The 27,069-nt window shown below is 40.5% G+C and overlaps 1 pseudogene; it reads left to right on the top strand.

The window, feature by feature from the left end:
- Positions 1-27,069, top strand: part of LOC117510987 — a 95,302-nt pseudogene that overhangs the window by 47,032 nt on the left and 21,201 nt on the right.

Raw genomic sequence — 27,069 nt, 5'->3', positions numbered from 1 at the left:
ACCGCCTGAGCTAGGGTTGGCACATGGAACAGTGTGTGATTACTTTTTCTGGGGAAAAACTGAGAATTTTCAGAAATGTGTTAACTCCTACACTAGACAAGGAAACTTTCACACCACCTGTTTTATGTAAGCCAAAATGTTTGTTCTTTCCTATTATTCTGAATACATTGGTGCCCATAATTGTAAGTATAATTAGAATACATCACACCCTCAGCAATTTTAATTTCTGTAATTTTTGAAGAACTGAGACTGAGAAAACTAGGGCTAGGTAATTGTATACAGAGATTCAGGAATTAAAGGTTGGACAGCATCCAGGAATTTCCAGGGGAGTCAAAGGGAATTTTACTTCCAAATTGTAGTTGTAATAATCCATATTTGTTTCACACTGATCTCAAACTTAATATAGTCTACTAGGTTACTGTACATTTCATCCAAATATGTTTGCATTTTTTGGGCCAAAGAGTTATGTAGCTGATAGATGTGTATGGCTGATAGACTCGATCTGTGGTGGTAATATTCCAAAAAAATAATGAATAACAACATTAATAAATTTATTTCAGTTTCAATTCTATTTTCAATTCAGTCTTTATTCTGGAATGGTGTTCCCATATAATAAAATAAATTCATGTTAGATATAATCTAAAACTAAGAACTAAAACTATAAATATATAACAGCACCCTCCAGTGGCATTTGTATGGTGATTTCAAGAAACCAAAATTCAAAGTGTTTTACAACAAATAAATTAAAAAGACTTGTTAAATTGAAACACAAAAAGTGAAAAGCACAGAAAAGACAGTGAACCAAATATAGTAAAAAAAAAAAATTAAAGATTAATCATTTAACTTAACATTAAGTCAGAATAAAATTAAAATAATTACTATTTATAAATGGTCGTAAAAGGTATGTTTTAAGTCTTGATTAAACAGAATCTTTGAAATGAAGTGGTTGCCATGTAGGTCTCAAGGTGGTTCTGTAGATGCGGGGACTCAAGGCACCAGTGCATGCTTCCAGACCTGGCCTGAACGGGATTTGATTGTCTGAGGTCAGCGGGCAAATTATTCCATAAAACAGGTGCTGATGAGCAAAAGCTTGACAGCCGACTGACTTTCTTAACCTTAAAAAAATTTGTGTCATGAGACCATGTGACAGCACATAGGCTCAGTAAATTCTGTAAGATAAGCGGGTGCAAAACCATTCTGTATTTACAGTATATGTCATCAACAAAACAGGTGTCCTGTCACAGTTATGGAAAACTAATGAAGTGAGGCCATGTGATGTTAGAAAAATGTGATGTTTCTGAGGAACTGAAGAGTAGAAAATACCTTAAGATTGTGCTGCAGAGATCACAGCCCACACTTCTGTGTGGGTTCTGTCTTGCACCATAGTACACATTTTTATTATTTTCTTAAAATGCATATTTATAATCTTTATTGAAAAATGGCTTTCATGTCCAGTACTAGTCAAAAGTTCGGAAAAGTGTGTCTGAATCGTAGACTGGTGGTGTAAGTTATTCTTTTTGGTGTAAGACACTGTGGTCATCTGTTCTCAATCTGGACAATTACTTCAGGACAGCTGTAATGTAAAATTCCCACAAAAGATGAAGTCATTTAATATGTGCTTATCACATTGTTGATGATTGTTAAAATTCCTGCAGTGCAGTCCTACATATAGTCAACAAATTACCACCCTAATCAGCCTATTATAACAAAAAATTAAGTTCCTCTTAAACTGGATGCTGTTTGGTTTTATTTTTATGTTTGTTGTTACTTAGCCAGAGTATTGTTCTGTGTAAACAGGTTCCAACCCATGTGAGCATGCAGGGCAGTGTAAAAACACCATGGGATCCTTCCAGTGTCAGTGCAAGCATGGTTATGTTGGGGCGCGCTGTGAGCTGGACGTCAATGAGTGCATGTTAAACACATGTCAGAACGAGGCCACCTGTCTGGATCTAATAGGGAAGTTCCGTTGTATCTGCATGCCAGGTAAGCCATGTTGGGGAGTTCATGCCATTTATACTTGATACACAAACGGTATGAACTCCCCAAAACCTGCTAAATAGCTCAATCAAACCTTGTGAAGCCTAGAACCTGTAACATAAACCACTATATGCAGATGCACATTCAGTAGTAGCATATTGTGCATATACACCAATTCAGAAGTTAAGTTCAAATGAGGCCATATCTCTGTTGTTACACACAGATAACCTGCATCCATACACATACCTTTACATCACCACTGTGCAGGGATTTTACCGGTGTATATTGCTATGTGAAAATCCCCCTGTGTCTTTTCCTCTCTCCTCATCCTCCCTTGCTAATTGGCCAGGATACGAGGGGGAGTTGTGTGAGATCGATACAAACGAGTGCGCCAACAGCCCTTGTCTGAACAACGGCAAGTGTATTGACAAGATCAACGCCTTCCACTGCCAGTGCCCCACAGGTGAGGCTGGCCTATCGCTGCAGAGGGGGAGGGAGGGAGAGGAGGAGCGTGGGGCACCATAGAACGTTGGGCCATGGGCATTGATGTTGATCGTGCTTTTGCTTTTTCTCTCTTAAATGCAAACACACTTGCACATGCACGAACACTGTTCTGGACGGGCAGACTAATCCCTGCCCTGAGGCTGGCTTTTGCAGGCCTGCATAGCCCAGAACGAACGCAGCAGTCAAGGAGCAGAGGGAAAAACTCTGTAGGGAAAGGTTTGAAGAAGTAAGAACTTTGAAAACAAAAAATAAAGTTTGTTATCCTTCCCAAAGTCTGATGAGTGGGCAGAAATTTGTGGTTGTAAACATGACTTTTTATTTAAAATAATTATACATGGCAGTGCTTGGATTGTGGTTTGTGAATTTGATTAGGATATTTGGAGACCTGAATGTGGCGTCAACAACTCTTGGAATCACCACATGTGGAGGATGTTCACGCTGCTATCTGGAAAACAACATGCCCATTAGTTCAAATGATCATATTTGATTTTTTTTAAGTATGTTTAACTAACCCAGAATGTTCAGCTCTTGAACAAATATAATTTGTGTCATATGTGTGATTTGTTTATTTGGTACAAAGTAAGAAATTTGGGTGAACATCCTCTTGTGTGGTGAGTTTACATTTTTACCAGGGGTTGTAGTTGTTTTCCTACCGCCTCTGTTCTCAATGGAATTGGTAGCATGTTGTTTGAAAAAGAAGTATTGATGTGTTTTTCAGGGAACAAGGAAAGAAGAAAAGAAAAAAACATTTTTCAAACTCCCCAATTTTTTTTTTCTTTTCATTCTTTCACCAAGACCATTGAAGTAGAAGTGAATTTCTTTCTTTCTTTCTTTCTTTTGGAGGAAAATAGTGGAACTCAGATCTGGGTGGATCAAAGGCAGCCTGGGTGGAGAGAGGCAGGATTCCCCCTGTTGAGAGAAAGAGAGAAATAGAGACAGAGGGACCCCAGGAAATAATGCTGTGGAATTATACAGAGGGGAATACAGGAATGCACAGAAGAGCTTAATGCCTAAGTGAACTCTCTGAAAGTGTGTGCCCGGCAGTGAGAGAGGGGCATGTGTGGTGCACCAGCACAAAGTGACAGCTGTGAAAGTTTTTTTTTTACTTATTTTTTGAGGGTGGATGGAGGGGCGGCAGCCGGTGGTTGTAAGGTTTGAGTCGCACAGAGACCGTTATGCTGAGTGACAAAGGGAGGAGTGAAAATAGGAGGCGGGATCTTAACCGGTCTGCTTGAGATGTAAATATGTCCCTGTTACAAGCCAGGCTTCAGAAAAGAGGGTCTGCTCTTTTCATTTCTGTACATGGAATAACCATGGAAACCCCACTGAGAGCCATTGAAACAGCTCATTCCAGCAGTCTGGGGATAAATCCGCCATTGGCTGCTGAAGTGTTGTTTGGCCCAATGCATATATGCATTTTCATGTTATCTATTTGTATATACAATATATGGTAATACTTCAAATGCACTTTTGTTTTTTCCCTTTTGTTTACTGTTGTCTTTTGATAGCTGCACTGTGAAGAAGCCACATTTTAATCACATTTTGGTAAATAAACAATCTGTACCACTGAGATTTTTTGCAACTTTTTTCCCACCTCTGTACACAGGGAATGTTGAACAGGATGGTATTGTTTTCTGACTCAGTCAACAACAATTTTTCAGTTGTTAAAAACAAAAAAAACTCCTGTCAATACAGATGAGAACAAAATTTGCTCAAGTGCCTTTTTAACTGAGCAACAGATTTTCTACCCAGCATTTCTAAACATCGTCATTTTATTTTGGATGCTTGCATTATTTTACTTTGCACACAGAAGCAAAATTATTTCACAAACAGCAAAAACAGCCAGGGTCAAAATTATTAGCCCCCCCCAGAAACTAACAATAATGATTTAGCGATTTGTTGAAAATAATAAATTGCATTGATTGTTTACTTTGACAGCAAAAAAGAATAAAGTCCTAAAGCTGGGTGGACTGGGAAAATGTTGATCAAGTGTCTTATTCAATGACACAGACAGATAGCATCATTCATTTTCTATACCCCCTTATTCCTTGCAGCCTATCCCAGCAGTCATTGGGTGAGAGGCCGGGTACCCTGGACAGGTTGCTAGTCCATCGCAGCACAGAGCATCAGTTCAGTTTATATATAGAGCAGGCACATCACAACATAAATTGCCCCAAGGTGCTTCATGAGGGTATGTTCAAATCTTACTCACTCCCTGACCAAGCACATAGGCTACAGTGCTAAATGTTTTTGATTGTAGGACGAAACCTCAAGCGGAACAGACTCAGAGGAGTGACCATCTGCTTTGGCCATACTACCAATAACAAAAAAAAAAAATCAAATAAAGCACAACAAAGAGTTGTCAAACATGCAAGACAGAGATGTTGGGAATTGAACACAGGTGTGCATATTAGTAGCTTAAAACCAGTAGCTTGAGACCACACTTTTATGTGGTCTGAGATGCAAATGCTTTCTTATGATAGACATAAGCGTGCAGGGCAGCACGGTGGCTTAGTGGTTAGCACTCTTGCCAAGAAGGTTGTGGGATCCGCCTCCCACCTTGGGTCTGTTGTGTGGAGTTTGCATGTTCTCACCCATGTTTTGTGTGGGTTCCCTCCAGGTGCTCCGGCTTCCTCCCACATCTAAAAGACGTGTGTTAGGTGAATTGGAAACTTTAAATTTTCTGTAGCTGTGTGTGCGGGTGTGTATGTGCACCCCACCTCACGTCCTGTGACTGCTGGGATAGGCTCCAGCCCCCTGTAACCTGTGATTGGTGTAAAGCAGGTGGAGAATAGGATGGATGAACCTGCAAACTCTGTAACGTGATTCATCCTGTGTTAGATGTATGTGACACTTTGCTGGCAGTGGAAGATAAGGTCCTCTGTCTTATTCTTCACCTTGCATTCAAACTGCTCAATAGCAGATTTGTTCTGTTTGCCAGACAGGATTTTCATTCCAGGCATCATATTTTTAGTCAACAGTACACTATAAATATCCACCAATAGAAGGTTCACCGGAATTACCTGTGGTATACATGTGGTACAACCTGAAATTCATAAGCAGGATAATTACTAATTATATGCTCCAAAATTTCTATTTTGAGTAACTTGATGAATTGTATATTCCCATAAGCCCTTGATATTGTAATCACAGTGTATATGTATGTGTTTTATGTACATATTTGTTAAAATGAATGCTGTTGCTGTGTCTGCTTGTGTCTAATCGCATCATGTGCCTGGATGTAACTGACAGAAAACACTAAATACTTTGAGTTTATGAGGAAAAATGTCAACACACCATCGGCTTTATAAGTATTTTCTCATCGGAATAGCTGAAACTGACTTTTTTTTTTTACTTTAAACCACTTCCGTTTTCCTTCCTATGGTGTTGATAAAGAGGATGTGTGGGACCTGCTGGTCTGTACTATCGTCAGATGGGGGGAGGAATGGAGATGAGAATAATACTCAGAAAAAAGAGTCCCTGCTGGTTAATTTTGAATGACAAGGAGTATGAATACCAGAAGGTCAAAGGTCAAGCTGACTTTTTTAGTGGCTGGCAGGGAACGTGGGCATAGGGGTGAAAGCAAGACAGGAGAACGTGCATTGTGATGGAAAGCTTTTTGGGGGCAACAAAGGAGGCAGCGGGCTCAGTTTGGCATTGTGTTGAGCAGACAGGCCCTCCTTTGTCTATCATCTTTTTGGTCAGGAGGCCTTGCAACCTTTATTCTTCCTCATTCTGTTCCTGTGTACCACCTCGGCTTAAAACAAATTGGTTCCCCCTCTCTCCCTTCTCTTTTTAGAGATTCACTGAGAAAAAAATGAAAGGGAAATGGAGAACTTATACAGTGCATCCCGAAACTGTTCAGTGCTTCACTTTTTCCACATTTTGTTATGTTACAGCCTTATTCCAAAATGGATGAAATTGTTTTTTTTTTTTTTTCTTCTTAAAAATTCTACACACAGTACCCCATAATGACATTGTGAAAAAAGTTTTTTTTTTTTTTAGATTTTTTTTTTTTAGATTTTTTCCAAATTTATTAAAAAATAACAAGAAAAACTAAGAAATGACGTGTACATAAGTATTCACAGCCTTGCCATGAAGCTCAAAATTGAGCTCAGGTATATCCTGTTTCCACTGATCATCCTTAAGATGTTTCTACAGCTTAATTGGAGTCCACCTGGTGTAAATTCAGTTGATTGGACATTATTTGGAAAGACACATCTGTCTACACATAAGGTCCCACAGTTGACAGTGCATGTCAGAACACAAACCAAGCATGAAGTCAAAGGAATTGTCTGTAGACCTCATTGTCTCCAGGCACCAATCTGGGGAAGGGCACAGAAACATTTCTGCTGCTTTGAAGGTCCCAATGAGCACAGTGGCCTCCATCATCTGTAAATGGAAGAAGTTTGGATTCACCAGGACTCTTCCTAGAGCTGGCCGCCCTTCTAAACTGAGTGATTGGGGGAGAAGGGCCTTAGTCCAGGAGGTAATCAAGAACCCAATGGTCACTCTGTCAGAGCTCCACCATTCCTTTGTGGAGAGAGGTGAACCTTTTAGAAGGACAACCATCTCTGCAGCAATCCACCAATCAGTCCTGTACGGTAGAGTGGCCAGACGGAAGCCACTCCCAGTAAAAGGCATATAGGGTGGCAAGATGTCCTCCTTTTTGCCACAAATTGGGATGGTTTTCGGTGTTGTTATTGACAGTCCAGCTTCAGTTTTGAAATGCATGTTTTAAAAATGCATGTTCAAACACACATTTCCAAACTGAAGCCAGACTGTCAATAACAATGCGGGAATCCATCTCAGTTTGTGGCAAAAAGGAGGACATCTGGCCATCCTAATGGCAGCCCACCTGGAGTTTGCCAAAAGACACCTGAAGGACTCTCAGACTATGAGAAACAAAATTCTCTGGTCTGATGAGACAAAGATTGAACTCTTTGGTGTGAATGCCAGGTGTCATGTTTGGAGGAAACCAGGCACCATCCCTACAGTGAAGCATGGTGGTGGCAGTGTCATGCTGTGGGGATGTTTTTCAGCAGCAGGAACTGGGAGACTAGTCAGGATTGAGGGAAAGATGAATGCAGCAATGTACAGAGACATCCTGGATGAAAACCTGCTCCAGACCTCTCTTGACCTCAGATTGGGGTGACAGTTCATCTTTCAGCAGGACAATGTCCCTAAGCACACAGCCAAGAAATCAAAGGAGTGGCTTCAGGACAACTCTGAGAATGTCCTTGAGTGGCCCAGCCAGAGCCCAGACCTGATACATCTCTGGAGAGATCTGAAAATGGCTGTGCACCAACACTCCCCATCCAGCCTGATGGAGCTTGAGAGGTGTTGTAAAGAGGAATGGACAAAACTGCCCAAAGATAGGTGCACCAAGCTTGTGGCATCATATTCAAGAAGACCTGAGGCTCTAATTACTGCCAAAAGTGCATCAACAAAGTGTTCAGCAAAGGGTGTGAATACTTATGCACGTGTGATTTCTTAGTTTTTTATTTTTAATAAATTTGGTAAAATAAAACAAACAAACAAACAAACAAAAAACTTTTTTCATGTTGTCATTATGAGGTATTGTGAGTAGAATTTTGAGGGGAAAAAATTACTCCATTTTGGACTAAAGCTGTAATGTAACATGTGGAAAAAGTGAAGCGTTGTGAATACTTTCCGGATGTATTGTAGCGTTCCACACTTGTTAATTAACATGCAGATTTGTGGCTCGTTAAAAACCCTCATAAGGCTCAGGGTTATGAGCAGGACTGGCTTGAAATGTTGAGAACATACAACACTGTAGCCATATCTTCACGCACACAGTCACTTGCACCTACACACAATAAAACCTTCTTGTCTTTTCTTCAGGCTTTACGGGCAAACTTTGTCAGATTGACATTGATGAGTGTGCCAGCACACCTTGCAAAAATGGTGCCAAGTGTACGGATGGGCCTAACAAATACACCTGCCAGTGCACTGAAGGTAAGCAAGTTTTAGTAGAAACAAACATGAACAAAATATTCAATAAAAGATTAAAAAGTCTTTAATTCATCCCAGAAAGATAATTGGAACAATTAAAGCAACCATTTGAATGTTCCTGGCAAAAGAAAAGTGAGCAGAAGTGATACTGGTTAATATCAAAATTGTTAAATAGATATCTTTTGTTAGGCTACACTGGGAGGCACTGTGAGACTGACATCAATGAGTGTCACTCGGACCCGTGTCACTATGGCACCTGCAAGGATGGTTTGGCCTCTTTCAGTTGCCACTGTCACCCTGGATACACTGGCCGGCTGTGTGACACCAACATCAATGATTGTTTAAGCCAGCCATGCAGGAACGGCGGCAACTGCATGGATGGAGAGAACACATATATCTGCAAATGTCCGAAAGGAACTACAGGTAGGGCCCATATAGACTGACACAAGTACACCATGTTCTAAAATGTGTTATATGACACCTAAGTAGAAGATCCTTGTCATTTGACCGGTGGATTTAATGTCATGTGACATTCGTTATTTGTCCCATTGCATGGGTGACGTCACTAGTGTGTATTTTTGGTACTATTTGCCACACATTTTTCTCTCATCCCTTTTGCACTATTGCACAACTCCGTGAGCTTTTCCTAAAAATACTTCTGTGATACAAGTAAACTAAGTAAGTAAGTAAAGTTTATTTATATAGCACCTTTCAAGATAAAATCACAAAGTGCTTTACAACAACAATAAATAAAAATAGAAATACAGAAATTCAGACAGCAGTGACAAACTAATTAAAAGCAAGCCTGTACAGGTGGCTCTTGAGTTTCTCATTAAAGTTTCACCCGTGTCCACAGATCTCAGATGTGACGGCAGTACATTCCACAGTTTGGGAGTCACAACCTCAAAAGCACAGTCTGCTTTGGTCCTCAGCCTTGACTGAGGGACCACTCATAAATAGGCTTGGTCTGAGGACCTGAGAGACCTGCTTGTTATGTAAGGGTGCAGAGGTATTTGACCATGCAGAGCTCATGCAAAGATTTTAAACTGAAGTCTAAACTATATGGTAGAGCCAGTGCAAAGATGACAGAATGGGTATCACATGAGACCTCTTGGATGACCTTGTAAAAAGCCTTGCAGCAGCATTCTGGACTGTTTGAAAATGATCCAGAGAAGACAGAGGCTAAAGAACAGTGAATTACAATAATCAAAACATGACAAAATAAAAGCATGGATGATCATTTCCAGCTCAGCTTGAGACACTATGCATCTAACTAAGGTGGGCAATGTTCTGCAAATGGAAGAAACAAGTTTGCACAATATTGCTAATATGCGTATCACAGTTGAAAACCTGGTCACAGTTGCGGTGTTCTCAGGGGGGTTTGGCAGCTGTAGAAATGCTGTCAGATGAAGAATTGGACAAGTTCTTGTCCTGATTTTTCACTGGATTAAAGAAAGCAGGCGTGTGTCTTCACACACCCCGCTAAGATCCTGAGGGTCTTGCTCAGGTCAGTGATGTGTCCGGCAGCTGCCTGCTGGCTGGAGTGACTTACTGGGTCCAGCTGCTGTCCAGTGCCTGATCTATGCAGCAACACCTCTCTATTGTTCAGTAAAATACCAATAAAATAAATAAAATGACGTGGATCTATTTAAGGTGTCATGCAAAACAAATAATGAATGTTGTCCATTCGGGCAATGGAAAGAATATGCTCATTCATTGAAAGATGGAATGTACCAAATAGTGAGGCGTCAGCCAAATGGAATGGTACATTCTGTCTTTCAATTCATGCGACATTCAAGTTCATTCTTACCTTTGCACCTATAAACATTCATTATTTGTATCACCTTACTGAAATCAATTTTCTGACAGGAATCAATTGTGAAATCACATTGACGACTGCAAGAGCAATCCGTGCGATTATGGGACCTGCATTGACAAGATCAATGGTTACGAGTGTGCCTGCCAACCTGGCTACACAGGTAAGCAGTTTTCCCACTAATGAATACAGTCTGTGTTCAAGCATGTGCAAGTTGTTTGGCAAAAATTCAGGCTCATCTTCGAGAAAAATCTCAAATGTGTAGTCCTGCAGAAAAAGCCTCCAGTCTCAGGTGAAGGCTACACAAAACGAGGCGTGTTATTGGAGGAATATACATACGTATATATGTGGAGTAGTGTGAGCCTGATGGGAGGGTGACAGATGGAGAGCGAGTGAGTGTGCTGCTCTGAAACTCAACTGGTGTCACTTTCTTGCTCCACCCTGTCCCCAGCTTGCTGCTGGTAGGACAGGCATGCTGCCCTCCGACACAAAGACAGCACACAGACATAAACACTGTCACACACAGTCACCGGGGAGTTCTGCAGAAGAAAAGATTCCTGAAAGTCGAGCTTTTAAAAGCTTGGAAGTCGGTCTCTGCTTTAAAGCTAAATAGGGTGCTTTTATGTTATGTGTGGCACTGACCTGAATGGTGCTACCGCTTTAAGTGGCCGACAGTGTGGGACTTAAACCACTCATGTTCCTGGAAATCAATACATTCACTGCACTGAGATGTAGATTTCATTGTGTAATAGCTTTGTTAGTTGCTGCGTTCAGTTGCATGTGTGGCTCTGATTTAACCCTGAGGGTAATCAGTCCCCATTTTGTTATGTGTTGCAAAAATTACTTTATAATTTAAAAATGAATCAGTTGCCTGTGTGCAGGCTGCTTATTGGCCATTTGGTGTGATTCCTTCACATATCCAATCCTTCAGAAATGTCATCAGTGCATCCATCCTGTGCTTTAAAGGTACCATGTGTAACATCAACATTGATGAGTGTGCCGTCAACCCCTGTCACAATGGTGGCACCTGTGTGGACGGTGTTAACAGCTTTACCTGCGTATGTCCAGAAGGCTACCATGATGACAGCTGCTTCTCCCAGGTCAATGAATGCCTCAGCAGCCCATGTATCCATGGTCACTGTGAAGACCAGATCAACAGGTGAGTCAAAGTAATTTGATGATTACACAGATTTGGCAGTTGCTTGTATAAAAGACTGATGACATGTTAACCTTATGCAAAAACACTACATTTTTATTTCTTTGATTCTGAATGAATTGACTAGCTTTAAATACAAGTTAGAACCTTAATGAACTGAGCCAATTTAATCATGTAATGTTTTTTTTTTTTAGATAAATTTAAACCGTAAAAGCTTGGTTATTTCCAGATTTCTTTGGGTTTTGATACAAATAGCAGTGAAAAGATTTTTACTCTTGAATATTTTAACTCCTGAATGTTTAATTAACTCAGATGGATATGTTATGTTACGGATATATCTATCTCATCTCTCCTCATCTCTCTCCTCTCTCTCATCATATATATATATATAATATATATATATATTCTATATATATATATATGATATATATAATATACTATATGAGGTCTGTTAGAAAAGTATCAGACCTTTTTTTGCAAAAACCTGATGGATTTGAATCACGTGTGCTTGCATGAGCAAACCTTGAACCTTCATGCGCATGCGTGACTTTTTCACATCTGTCGATTGCATCATTTTCTGGTAAGCAACCTTTGTGTGAGGACATGTGCAGTACGCTCGGCGGATTTTCATTTCAAGGAAAATGATGGAACGACTGGAGCAGCGCCGCATCAAATTTTGCCAGAAACTGGGCGACAGCCAGGTGGAAACCATTCGGATGATTCAGACGGCTTTCGGTGACTTTTCAGTCGTGTGACTATCCAAGAAATTGTGGAAGAAGTGGGCATGTCACAGCATGTCCTGTGAGACTTCAGCACGGAGGCGCTTTTGCTCCGCCGTCAGTAGCAGCATGAATTTCACCGCCACTCTTTTCATGGCCAAATCTTCTGTCATAGTGAAATGTACCGAAAAAGTGCTGATGTCCACCTCTTCCGCAATTTCTCGGACAGTCACACGACGGTCCCGCATCACCACAGCGTTCACTTTGGAAATTATCTGGTCATTTCAGTATGTTGATGGCCGACCGGAGCGTGGCTCACTCTCCACCGTTGTGCGGACGTCTTTAAACCGGTTGTACCGCTCCTTAATCTGTGTGATGCCCATAGCATCGTCACTGTTAATTTTTTCCCCCAAACTGCGACACACATAATACCCCATAATGACGATGTAATTTTTTTTTTTTTTTTTTGCAGGTGCATTAAAAATTCAACAAAACAAAACTAAACCAAAACTCAGAAATCATGTATACATAATCGTCACAGCTTTTGCCATCAGCTCAAAATTGAGCTCTGGGGCACATGTCAGAGCACAAACTACAAGCATGAGGGTCAAAGGATTGACGTGCAGACCCTCCGAGACAGGATGTCTCAAGGCACAAATCTGGGAAAGAGGTAAGAAAACATTTCTGCTGCTTTGAAGGTCCCAATGAGCACAGTGGCCTCCATCATGCCTAAATGTAAAAAGTTCAGATTCACCAGGACTCTTCCTAATGCTGGCTGCCTGTCTAAACTGAGCAATCGGGGAGGAGGACCTTAGTCAGGGAGGTGACCAAGAACCAGATGGTCACTCTGTCCAGCATTCCTCTGTAGAGAGAGGACAACCTACCAGAAAGATTCACCATTCAGGCCTGGATGGTAGAGTGGCCAGATGGAAGCCACTCCTTAGTAAAAGGCACATGGCAGACCACCTGGAGTTTGTCAAAAGACACCTGAACGACTCTCTCATACCATGAGAAACCAAATTTTCTGGTCTGATGAGACAAAGATTGAACTCTTTGGTGTGAATGCCAGGTGTCATGTTTGGAGGAAACCAGGCACCATCCCTACAGTGAAGCATGGTGATGGCAGCATCTTGCTGTGGGGTTGATTTTCGGCAGCAGGAACTGAGAGACTAGTCAGGATGACGAAAAGATGTATGCAGTGTTGCCACAGTTACTTTGAAAAAGTAATCCAATTACTGATTACTGATTACTCAATTGTAAAGTAACTTAGTTAGATTACTAGTTACTTTTTTAGTTACTTTTCCCAGCTGCCGACAACAACCCTCTGCCACCTCACATGACAATGATACCTGTTTTGCCAAAACTCACTTTATAGTACACCCTTTCTTGACTTCAATTGAAAATAAATACTGTTTTATAAAAGTAAAAATAAAGACCTCTTTCTTGACCTCATATTTACTGTTGACAGCACTGTAACAGTAAAACTTGCAATTTGAAACCTACATTGTTTATAAATGTAACTATTAAATTCTACAACATTTTTCTAAACATTTACATTCTCTCTAGACATTTTACTTGTCGAATTATTATTATTTTAAGCAATAGTAGTTGTAGTAAAAAACGCTTCAAAATTGCACCTTTAATCTAGGGGTGTTTGTGGGGGGAGCAGCATCCTTGCCCCAACGCCCCCATTCCATCTAGATTCGCCCCTGCTTTGGTCGTATTGAGCACAAAGAATGGCATGAACAGTTAGTTATGCAGAAAACCAATGACAGATTTACATGGTAAGAAGTTTTATTGCGTTTTCACATCATGTGGTCCTCAGAAAGAGAGTTTAGGTGCATTTGAGTGGAAAATAGTGTTAGTTGTTGACGTGTCGCGGAGGATCAGCTGTTTTTAACGACCAGATACAGAGCGGCTCAGCTCAGAATTCCAAATAAAAGAGGAAAAAAAGTATAAAAATGTCTTTGTAAAGCTCAGTGCAGGTGTGCTGATCACCGCGCTTTAAGAGGTGAGGACGAGTCGAGCAGCTGCAAAAAACCGCGGATTAAAAGCTCACAGCTCGCTTAAAGTGGGCAGTTCAGTCGAACCCCGACCCCCTGCCCACAGACCAAGTTTAATGCTGTTATCGACCCACAATGAAGAATAATAGTAACGCACAGTGACATGGAGAAGTAACTTTAATCTGATTACTGATTTGGAAAGATTAACGCGTTAGATTACTCGTTACTAAAAAAGTTGTCAGATTAGAGTAACGCGTTACCGGCATCACTGGATGTATGCAGCAGTGTACAGAGACATCCTGGATGAAAACCTGCTCCAGAGTACTCTTGATCTCAGACTAGGGTGACGGTTCAACTTTCAGCAGGACAATGACCTGCTGTGATATCACACAGCCAAGATATCAAAGGAGTGGCTTCAGCACAACTTTGTCTTCGAGTGGCCCAGCCAGAGCCCAGACCTGAATTGGATTGAACATCTATGGAATGATCTGAAAATGACTGTGCACTGATGCTCCCCATCCAGCCTAATGGAGTTTAAGAGGTGCTGCAAAGAGGAATGGGCAAAACTGCCCAAAGATAGGTGCACCAAGCTTGTGGCATCATATTCAAGAAGAACTGAGGTTGTAATTCGATCAATCAATCAATCAATCAATTTTTTTATATAGCGCCAAATCACAACAAACAGTTGCCCCAAGGCGCTTTATATTGTAAGGCAAGGCCATACAATAATTATGTATGTATGTAATTATGAATTTTTGAGAGAAAAGGAAGGTTGGAGATTGGCCTATAATTAGCTAAGATAGCTGGGTCAAGTGATGGCTTTTTAAGTAATGGTTTAATTACTGCCACCTTAAAAGCCTGTGGTACATAGCCAACTAACAAAGATAGATTGATCATATTTAAGATCGAAGCATTAAATAATGGTAGGGCTTCCTTGAGCAGCCTGGTAGGAATGGGGTCTAATAGACATGTTGATGGTTTGGATGAAGTAACTAATGAAAATAACTCAGACACAACAATCGGAGAGAAAGAGTCTAACCAAATACCGGCATCACTGAAAGCAGCCAAAGATAACGATACGTCTTTGGGATGGTTATGAGTAATTTTTTCTCTAATAGTTAAAATTTTGTTAGCAAAGAAAGTCATGAAGTCATTACTAGTTAAAGTTAATGGAATACTCAGCTCAATAGAGCTCTGACTCTTTGTCAGCCTGGCTACAGTGCTGAAAAGAAACCTGGGGTTGTTCTTATTTTCTTCAATTAGTGATGAGTAGAAAGATGTCCTAGCTTTACGGAGGGCTTTTTTATAGAGCAACAGACTCTTTTTCCAGGCTAAGTGAAGATCTTCTAAATTAGTGAGACGCCATTTCCTCTCCAATTTACGGGTTATCTGCTTTAAGCTACGAGTTTGTGAGTTATACCATGGAGTCAGGCACTTCTGATTTAAAGTTCTCTTTTTTTAGAGGAGCTACAGCATCCAAAGTTGTCTTCAATGAGGATGTAAAACTATTGACGACATACTCTCTCACTTACAGAGTTTAGGTAGCTACTCTGCACTGTGTTGGTATATGGCATTAGAGAACATAAAGAAGGAATCATATCCGTAAACCTAGTTACAGCGCTTTCTGAAAGACTTCTAGTGTAATGAAACTTATTCCCCACTGCTGGGTAGTCCATCAGAGTAAATGTAAATGTTATTAAGAAATGATCAGACAGAAGGGAGTTTTCAGGGAATACTGTTAAGTCTTCTATTTCCATACCATAAGTCAGAACAAGATCTAAGATATGATTAAAGTGGTGGGTGGACTCATTTACTTTTTGAGCAAAGCCAATAGAGTCTAATAATAGATTAATTGCATGTTGAGGCTGTCATTCTCAGCATCTGTGTGGATTTCAAATCACCCACATATTATCTGATCTGAGCTAAGCACTAAGTCAGACAAAAGGTCTGAAAATTCACAGAGAAAACTCACAGTAAAACGACCCAGGGTGGACGATGATATAACAAATAAACTGGTTTTTTGGGACTTCCAATTGGATGGACAAGGCTAAGAGTCAAGCTTTCAAATGAATTAAAGCTCTGTCTGGGTTTTTGATTAATTAATAAGCAGTGAGATGAAGATTGCTGCCAAAGGTGCATACAGTATTGAGCAAAGAGGTGTGAATACTTATGTACATGTGCTTCTTAGTTTTTATTTTAATAAATTTGCAAACATAAAAAAACAAAACATTTTTCATGTCATTATGGGGTGTTTGTGAGGAAAAAGCTACAGTAACATTCATTAGCTGGTTAGTGTTGTGTGGGCCGCTGAAGAGGAGGTACTGCTGGCCCACCACCACCAGTCGGCGCCCCTGCTTGGAGTGCGGGCTTCAGCATGAGAGGGCGCCGGAGCCATTGGAGGTGACAGCTGTCACTTGTCAACACACACCAGCTGTCCTCTCATCAACCACCTCATAAGAAAGCGAGTTACAACTCCACCTCCTCGCCGAGAAATCATCTACCACTAGAGGTAGCTCTCTGCTTGTATTCTCTGAGTGTTTTTCACATTGTGATCTGTGTGCAGCGTATACCTAGTAAAGTCGTTGGAGATTAGGGATTGGCGGATAGTGAGAAGACGACGGTCCTTCGTCTCTCACTCCATCCAGAAGAGGGACAAACAGAGCTGCACGAGAGATAACGTATCTGAGGTGGAGGTTTTCCCTCCCGTGAATTGTGTGTAAAGGTTGCTGGGTGTGAGGACTCACACTCACCCGTCATCTGTTTCTTGTCTTGTCCTGCCAGCAGTACCAGGGCCGACAACGGACAGAGACCACCTGGGGACTCAGACTTGGCGGGCTCCGGTGTTCTTCAGGCAGTTGGTGTGGAAGCGGTGGGGGCCCCGGCTCTTTCGATCATCAGAGGTTCTCATATCTTCGAGCCTGCCCACAGTCCTCTGTGTACAATTGGCATCCATATTTTTCTGTCTGTATTCCGTTGTGTCCTTCACAACATTAAATTGTTACTCCTTTCTATCCATTGTCCTTCATTTGGCGCCCCCTGTTGTGGGTCCGTGTTCCGACACCTTCACAACAGTTATCTCCTTTATAGCGTGTGTCTTATACATGATTAATACAGCAAATTAATCCTTTTGCTTACTTCCACATGGAGTGATAAATGCGACTTATACTCCGGTGCGACTTGGCCTCCGGAAAATATGGTGTGCGCCACACACCACACACACACACACACCCATCGTCAACCGGTTACTCTAATTAAATGTCATGGGACGCTGGAGCCTATCCCAGCTGTTGTAGGGCGTAAAAGCAAGTACAGCCCTGGACAGGACTCCTGTCTGTCACAAGGCCGCATATAGACAAACAAACAAACAAACATATTCACACCCACACACACACAAACAGTTTAAAGTTTCCAATTCACCTGCATCACGTATCTTATTTGTGATGAAGAGGACCATTCTCCAGAGCAAATTTTATTACACTGAGGAGTTTGAATTGAAGGAATTAACAGCAAACAAGCTTGAAGTGGACATATAAAATGAAGACCAACCAGATGAAAACACAGCTCCGAACAACCATATAATAATCGAATTATTAATGTCGCTTCGTCGGTTAATAATCCTTTTGTATTTGGCTAACAATCCAATGTGTTCTGTTGGAGAGGAGAGCAAAATATTGTTTTTATTTTTTTGCACATTTAAAAATACATTATAAATGTTCTGTCTACGTTTGCACAAAAATGCAGAACAGCCACCCAAATATAATGTGCAAGGATAAGAAGGTCAATTTATAGTTGAACAAGTTTCATTGTGTGAGACAAATCTTCCTGGATTGATCACATTTTATTCTGTTCTTATGTTTTTGCATTTTCAGCTATAAATGTTTGTGTGATTTTGGCTGGAGTGGTAAAAACTGTGACATCAACAACAATGAGTGTGAATCCAACCCTTGTATGAATGGAGGCACCTGCAAGGACATGACAAGTGGATATGTTTGCACCTGCCGCATGGGCTTTACCGGTCAGTGCTAACTTGCATTGTGTGTGTCTAGTCAGTATTTCAGCTTGTATTTGTGTGCTACTAGTGTATATGCTTGTTTTCAAAACAGCACTGATCTGCACTATATGGTGCATATTGTGTTGCACTGACCTTTGACCTGCTATATAGTAAATCGTCTACCCTGATTGTGTCAATATCACTTATATACATGCTGTCCATATTCTTGAGCCACTTAGGTGGGTAGGGAGAGTTCCCATGGGTTAAAAAAGCTTTTAAACTTACCATCCCTGGTTCTCAAGACCAGGCACCTAAGTGGCTCTACTCTTCTTTTTTTTTAGATATGTAGATATACTTTAGTATACACTAGTAGAGTTCTACCTTAGAATTGGTATGTATAATAGAAGATATACCTTACTGAATTTTCATGTGTATTATGATGTCTACTTAATCCATAGGAGCAAACTGCCAGACAAACATCAATGAATGTGCCTCCAACCCTTGCCTGAACCAGGGGACCTGCACTGATGAGATTGCAGGCTACAAGTGCACCTGTGTTTTACCTTACACTGGTATGAAAATATTATTGAAAATATTTGACACAAGGCCTGGCGTTCTGGCATTTCCATGCTCGGAGATGAGTTTCCACAGTTTGTGTACTTAAACTGTTGGTCAAAGTGAAAAATAAGGATGAAATAGCTGTTGAGCAAAGTTCAGCAGCAAGACTTCCTCAGAGCTCAAAGGCACTAAACCTCTGACTTGCACTGCCCCTGTGTGATGCACAAGCCTTCCTCAGTTGAGTCAGAAAAATATTTTTATGTCATCTTACGTGTTGTTTGGCAAAAATACACAGTGACGGAAAAACATAGGACGAACATTCATGGCATCTTTTTGGAAAAATCCACAAAACTTTGAATAATGAAAGGTTTTTGCTTCTGTCGGGGTGGGAACGGAGTGCTTGACATATTTCCTGTTTGCCTGCTTCCTGTCTCACAGGGCAGCAAATGGCTTCACAATGGCCGGAAGCTGGAGCTGGCTTCCTGTACAAGCCCTGTGTTGTGGAAACAGATATGGAAACATCTCTGCAGGGGTCTAAAACTGACAGACCCTGGCTAAAATCTTGTGATAGGCTTGAGTGAAAGATGGGTTGGGTTATTTTCAGTGTCATGACTCCCACATGATAAACAACAGCGAGTCTTTAAGAATTTGTGATCTTGTGATTGCAAGACAAATTCAATACAAATTTAAACAGTCACTCGATTATTTAAAACAAAAAAAAAAAATTCAAATCTCTACAAGGTTCAGTCATTTTCTTGATGTAAAATAAAACATTCAGTGATGATTTTATGAGCAAAACCCAAAATAATAAAGAGACCTGAATAGTACCAGTCCATCTTCTGTGCACATACTTAGTGTGTGACAACTTTAATAATCACATTTTATTTATATAGCAGTATTGAAGTAGGAGCAGGGTAGGCATTTTTTTTCCTTCGATGTTGCCTGCAGACATTGCTCACAATCACACCAGGCACAAACCTCTGTTCTTTATTCATAGATCCAAAGAGTTTACACTATCTGCATCTTTTGTAAACTTTTTTTTTATGTATACCCAACCAACCAACTTTAATCTATAGCTGCTATGTGAAAGAAAGCACAGGCTGTCTGAGTTGATTTCGGGCAACACGACGACAGACTCAACACATAAAGCACGTGTAATGAAGCTCAGGCTTTGGAGTTGCACTGGAATGCTCAGCAGGAAGCCAAATACATTTTCCTCTGAAAATAACAGGTGAAGATGATGAAATACAGTTCTCCTTCAGAATTTTGCCTCTGAGTGATGGTAAATTGTTCTTGTTTTTTACTCAGTGTGGTATTCTGTGCTTTCACTAGAGTACTGCAAGGGTTTCCAAAAAATAAACACAACTTTAATTAATAAAAATTGGAATTGTATCTCAGGAAGTGTTTTAAGCAAAGATGTAGGTGAAGAGATGATTTGGGTGGGTGGCTAACAATTCCTGTCTTTCAAAACGAGGACAACGCCAGCTTCTCTCTATTCACTTTGAGACAGTCCAGTCAAACTACATAATATTCATATAAAGTTGTGAGGAATATCTGAGGATAATTCAGTTTACAAGGAAATGTAAATAAATTCATTGTAAACTAACAACAGTCTAACATTTTATTTAACAAATTTTGTAATTTAGAGCTGCATTAATCATAAAAATGGTTGATGAGATCCAAGAAGACAAGTGAAGATGTGTTATTGTGTGTTACAGGAGAGAACTGTGAAACCCTGTTGGCCCCCTGTGGCCCCAAGCCGTGCAAAAATGAAGGCGTGTGTCGAGAATCCAAAGATTACCAGAATTACTCCTGTGTTTGCCCTATAGGATGGCAAGGTAAACATTAAAATGTTTTTGTTTCTCAGAATATTTCATTTTTGTCATTGCAGAGGTTGTAGTTTAGTTATATGAAAAACAGCACTACAGCTTCTGAATGCTGGTAATGACATGGAGACGAGTTTTCTATATATTCACTTTTTTGTGCTGTCATTGGGATAAAATAAAATGTCCCCTTTAAGGCCAAACATGTGAAGATGACAGTCAAAGAGTGTGTGGAGCAAACCCCTGTCGAAATGGAGCGACCTTGTCAGAAACACCATGGGCAGTACACCCTGTGGCTGTAAACCAGGCTTCACTGGCCACAACTGTGAAATCAATATTGATGACTGCAAACCGAGTAAGTTAATGATCATGTTAACGCTTGTCAAGTCACAGATGTGTACTTTGCAGTCTGTACACATCTGTTCTTGGAGAAACGGTGAACATTTAAGAAAAACCACAAGCTACATGAAAGTGGTTTACTAATGTTGTATTCTATCTGCTGTTCTTTCACAGACCCCTGCAGCAATGGAGGCCTCTGTAAGGATGAGGTCAATAGCTTCCTGTGCACTTGCATGCCTGGGTTTCGGGGCACAACGGGCGCAGAGGATATCAACGAGTGTGAGAGCAACCATGTAAGAAATGGGGCCAACGCACTGACTGTGTCAACAGCTATACCTGTACTTGCCCGTCTGGCTTCAGTGGTATCCACTGTGAGAATAACACTCCTGACTGCACTGAGAGGTACGAAGCTCACAGAACACACCATGACCAGTGTTAAAACCTACTGCTTTTAATTTGGGAGCGAACAAGTGCTGCACAACAAAGGGAACTAAAATATCTGTGTTCATATACAGATATGATCACAGGTTTTATGGTCTTTCACAGTAATGTAGACTTCAGTATTCTGTCCACTACTGCCCCCTATAGTGGGTTTGTGATTAACAACAGGGCATTTACATAGCCCTTGTAACGATCCATTTTCTAGTAATGGACCATTTTTTAATATGTGTCCAAGATGTTAGAACAACAAGCTAATTTTGTCATAGCATTAGATGTGCCTAAATTGAAATAGCATGATGGCCATTTTGTAATAACACAAATATCGCATACCAGAAACAGGGATTGCAGATATATCCGGGCACTGTGGATTATCCATCTGTCGTGGGAGTCAAGTGATAAAAAATAGCATTTTAATTAGTTGTAGGAGGCTGTATGTGCTCTGCAGAGGTGCATAAGGGTCATTCCGTGTCAATTCAACAGAGAATCTGGCAGAACGTCTTGGTTTTTTCTGTCGGCAGATTCTCTGTTGAATTGACACGGAATGACCCACAAGCACCGTTTGCTCCCTTTGCATCCCTCATTTGCCTCCCATGACAGGTGGACTGCACCCCTCTGGTATGCGTTATTACAAAATGGGCCTCAAGTTTGTTCAGTTTAGGTGTCTGGCTCTTACAAAATGGGCCCTTGTTATGGTCTGTGCTGAAACTTTTATTTACATCAAACAATAGTAACACTCATTTGTATATGTTCCTGAATCATTCCTGGATGACTGAGAAATGATGTTAGTGATGTCATACTAACACATTCCCATCCATTCTTATCTACAGCTCCTGCTTCAATGGCGGCACCTGTGTTGATGGAATCAACACCTTCACCTGTTTATGCCCACCAGGATTCACCGGGAGCTACTGCCAGCATGATATCAATGAGTGTGACTCTAAACCCTGCCTGAACGGGGGCACCTGCCATGACAGCTATGGCACCTATAAATGCACCTGCCCACATGGCTACAACGGAGTCGACTGTCAGGTACGAGGATGGAGAGTATTTTAAAGTCACAATACCTTTGTTTCTCTTTGAGGTTTTTCTTTTGGTGGTTAGCTTATCAAGTAAGTAATGATTACAACCCAGTGGGTAAAAGGTGCACCACTTTTATGCTGTTTGTTTACTTTTTTGTTTGCCTGTGTGTTGATTTTGTGGTCACCTATAGACAGCTGAAAAATTGATGAACATACTATTGCGAAATTAAGGGCCTGGGCACACGGCACTCGATAATAGCTGAAGGAAGGAACAAAGTCACAAATCATCGAGAAAAAGTGGACAAATGATCCTGCACTTCTCCCATCACTGAAAAGCCTGCGAGTCCAAAGCGCATAAAAGAACAAAATAAAACTGAAACTAACAAAAGAAAAACAAAGCGAACAGCGACCATGACGCTTTAAACAAAATCAAAACGAAACATTCATGATGACGTGACTGACAGCGGCTTTCAGACCGAGCGCCAGCCTGTGATCATTTCTGCAGCCAGCCTGGGCTTTTCGCAGCGCCTGCAGGTGCGAGATCTGGTTATCTTGACAACAGGTTTGCCTTCACAACAACAACGTGTGCACACACAGACGGCTGGAACGTGTGTAATAGTTAAAGTAGTTGATAAAACATTCTTGTCGCTATTGTTTCTGTATGAAAACATTGCTTTTTGTCGCACTCATGGACGAGTAACGTTCAGCTCATCTGAGCTTCAGTTATTGATCTTTTCAGATATTGTCAATGTCCGTGTAAGATTTTGGACTTGGGAGGTTGGACAAAGTTAGACGACAATCAAACAGAACGCTGACGGTACGGGAACTACGCAAACCATGAGGAACCGTCAAGACAGAAAGCAAAACAGAATATGGACTAATTGAGGTTGTCATCGGGATTCGTTCACATTTTTCAACAGTTTGAAAATTCTGATGAAGTGCCAGCTACAGGAACAAAGCTGGATGATGGTTAAATGCTGTCTCCGAAAGTCAGCGTACGTCCAGATTTATTGTTTTGTTTTGGCTTCAGTGTCCTTCCTTCATTCATGCCGTGTGACCGGGGCTTAAAGGCATGTTGTTAGCTTAGCTCCCCACCATGAAAACACCACCATTTGACTATTTATCTTGACATTCACCTTGATCTTTACAAATTCAAAAATTGGAATTTCTTGGAAATAACTTAAACTAATTTAAGCTTATAGTCACAACCAAAAATTAAAAACTCAGTAGTTGTTGTTGTTGTTGTTGCTGCTTCTTTTATATAACCTTGGCGCTGAAGCTTCAACAAAAGTTGGAATCAAAGTTGTTTAGGTTTCAGGCTACTTCCTCTTGAAGACGGTACTTTTTCAGCCGAGCTGGTCCATTCATAATATCTCAAAAAACAAAAAAGATACTGATGAGGAACCAAAAATCATATGATTAGGGTTTGGGCCCATTGATGTGTCGTTATTCCAGGTAACCTTTAAATATTTTGGGTTCAAGGTGACTTTAGGAAAATGTCACGAAAATCTTTTTATCTATTTATTTATCTGACCACCAAGTTATTGTCAGACGTGACGCCAACCGCATGCGTGTGTGTGTGTGTGTGCCTGTGTACGTGCTCGCACTTCAGAACTTGGTGAGCTGGTGTGAGTCATCACCCTGTAAGAATGAGGGTAAATGCTTGCAGAGGGGCACCGCCTACAGCTGTGACTGTGAAACTGGGTGGACAGGCCTGTACTGTGACGTCCCAAGTGTTTCCTGTGAGGTAGCAGCCAAACAAAGAGGTAAGATGGGAGGTGCCATGGTTTAAACATCCTCAAAATATTAACATTTAATACCCGGTTTTCAAAAATTCTCAAACCTGGCTTCTCCTTCTTTGTGCAGGCGTCGATGTTGCCCATCTGTGTCGTAACTCTGGTCAGTGTCTGGACACAGGAAACGGTCACTCCTGCCACTGCCAGTTTGGATATACTGGGAGCTACTGTGAGGAGCAGGTGGATGAATGTAGCCCAAACCCATGTCAAAATGGAGCCACCTGTACTGGCTTTCTGAGTGGATACACATGCAAAGTAATTTAAATTATTCTTTGAATTTCACAAGCTAATTTTACCTACATCAAAGCAGTTTACATCAGTCATTTATTCATTTTCTGAACCCACTTAGTCCCGTTAATGCTGCATTCACATGTTGGCTGTAAGTGGCAGGAAATGAATTGGATGTTCTGTTGATTCTGATGAGAGAATGATGGAAAATTGTACCATAGCTGCAGTGGCTTTTGCTGTGAAAAGTTTAAACTTTTCAATTTTTACTGCCTGCCACAGGGACAAAGACAAACAGGATTTTGCTGTGAGACACTCTGTTTCAATCAAGTAAATGTGAATAATTAGTGTGATATTACAGAGAGGAAAATATTGATAATTTCATGAAAGGTTCACTTTTATACAACCATCATTGCAAATTTAGCACGTCTCATTCATCATCTATCGTCTGTCGCTGCAAATGACAGGAATTCAACCAGCATGACTGTTTTTGTACCATCAACATGTGAAGGCAGCATAAGACCCCGTGTCCATAGAGCTTTTTTTCTGACAGAAGAGCACTGAGTGAGTCCCCAGAAAAAGTTCATCCCTGCATTTCAGTGTTTTCACTGTGAAAAATGACATTTGTTTCTGTGACAATGAATGAATGAACAGCTAATGAATAGCTTATAATGTAAGGTGATTAAAGCACTCAGTCTCAGTCCGTATACACTAGAGATACAACTTTTTATTTTTTTTACTCAAAAACAATTTCCTGTATCATATTTAGAGGAGCTTTTATGCATAATTAACTAAAGTGAACTCACTTTTCACCCATGAACCCATGTTTGTACTCTTATGAAAAACCTGTTTGAATGTGGGCAAGGTTACATCTTGGCTTTCAAGATTTATTATTCAACCAGGGTTTTAGTTTTTGGAAATCCAACCAAATGCAACTGAGTATAAAAATTTCAAAGTTAGTCATGGGTGAACTTTTTTGATCAAATACCAAAAACAAACATTGATTTTCATTGTTTTCTAGCAAAAGCTCATTAGAATATGATACAGGATGAAAAAACGTTGTATCCCTAGTATACAAACTGTTCTCACTCACTCACTCACTCATCTTCAACTGCTTACTCCAGTTAAGGATCACAAGGGGGTTGAAGCCTAGCCCAGGAGTCATAGGGCGTAAGGTGGGGTACAGTCTGGACAGGACGCCAGTCTGTCACAGACACACTGTTCTCATTCAGAACATTTGAAAAAAAGATGCTGGAGCTCAGGAAAAAGTGCTATATGTACAAGTGCCAAAGGGGTCGCATGGGGGCTGTAGGGTATCCCAGCAGTCATTGGATGAGAGGCGGGGTACACCCTAGGCACGATACCAGTCTGTCACAGAGCCTGTTGACAGTGTTTGTTACATGAAAATTCAATAAGCTCTATCTTCTGTTATACATTCCAAATCTAACGTAGAACTCTACTAGTGTATACTAAAGTATATCTAAATATCTAAAAAAAAAAAAAAAAAGTAGAGCCACCAGGGATGGTAGGTAGGTTGAAAATTTTTTTCATCCCATGGGAAGTCTCCCTACCCACCTAAGCGGCTCAAGAACATGGACAGTATGTATATAAGTGATATTTACACAATCAGGGTAGTAAACAACATATACAAGAAATATAGTTACTACATAAGTGTTGTTAGAAGGAAAGGTGATGTAACACAGTGGTAAACATACCACTGTCTTTTGAAATGTGTTGCAGGCATCCATTTCAAAATGAGCAAATATTGCACAAAAACAATAACGTCTGTCAGTTTGAACATTAAAATATCTTGTCTTGTGGTGTTATCAATTGAATATATAGATTGAAGAGGATTTGCAAATCATTGTATTCTGTTTTTTATTTACATTTTACACAGTGTCCTAACTTCATTGGAATTGGGGTTGTACTTTACTGGGAGGTCTCTTAGGAGAAAGAGGAGATAAATGCAGGAATAGATCTGGAGGTTGCATTACCCTCCCCCCCGCCCCAGCCTACCCTCCACCACTCAAAAAGGAAAAGCGAAGAAAAAATATATGTAGAAAAAGAACAAAAAACTAAAGTTTTTAAATTTGATGACCTAATAATTTGCCACAATTTCTTAGTCATTATGTTCCACTGAAAAAAATCTGAACATATTTCACTGTGTTCAAGAACAGAAATAAAAAGTAAATTATAGCTAGTAGGCTAAGCTATAAATACGGTTATGTTATAGAAACAAAAGCTATGATGTAATATATTTTAGGTTTCTATCCAAAGTTCACCCTGCTAGCTTACTATAGGAAGACAAAATCCATACTCTACGTGCTTTCTGATGGAAACCCAAAACTTAGTGTGTTTGTTACATGTGATAAACTAGAGTGTTTGTTACATGTGATACTACAGCCCTCGCATCAAAGTGTACTAAACAGCTGACAAACTCACTCAAACCTACGGTCAATTTTGGTTCATATAATTTACGTGTTTTTGGAGGTGAGAGGATACCAGCGTACCTGGAGGGAACCCATGGAGAACATGTAAACTCCCCACAGTAAAGACCAGATTGTGAGGCAACCGTGGCTAACTACTAATCCACCGTGCCACCCTATGGTTAAATCAGTCACAGTTTGTAGTATATAGATTGTTATTTTGGCTTTTGTATGAACTTGTTTCTTCAGTTGTCTGACTTGTCCTTTTAAAGTCAACCAGGCTCATTAAACTTGCAGAAA

This window comes from Thalassophryne amazonica, chromosome 5, assembly GCF_902500255.1.
Source record: "Thalassophryne amazonica chromosome 5, fThaAma1.1, whole genome shotgun sequence".
In the NCBI taxonomy this organism is placed as follows: Eukaryota; Metazoa; Chordata; class Actinopteri; order Batrachoidiformes; family Batrachoididae; genus Thalassophryne; species Thalassophryne amazonica.
The sequence above is the reverse complement of the archived record's forward strand: the minus strand, read 5'-3'. Positions and strand labels throughout refer to the sequence as shown.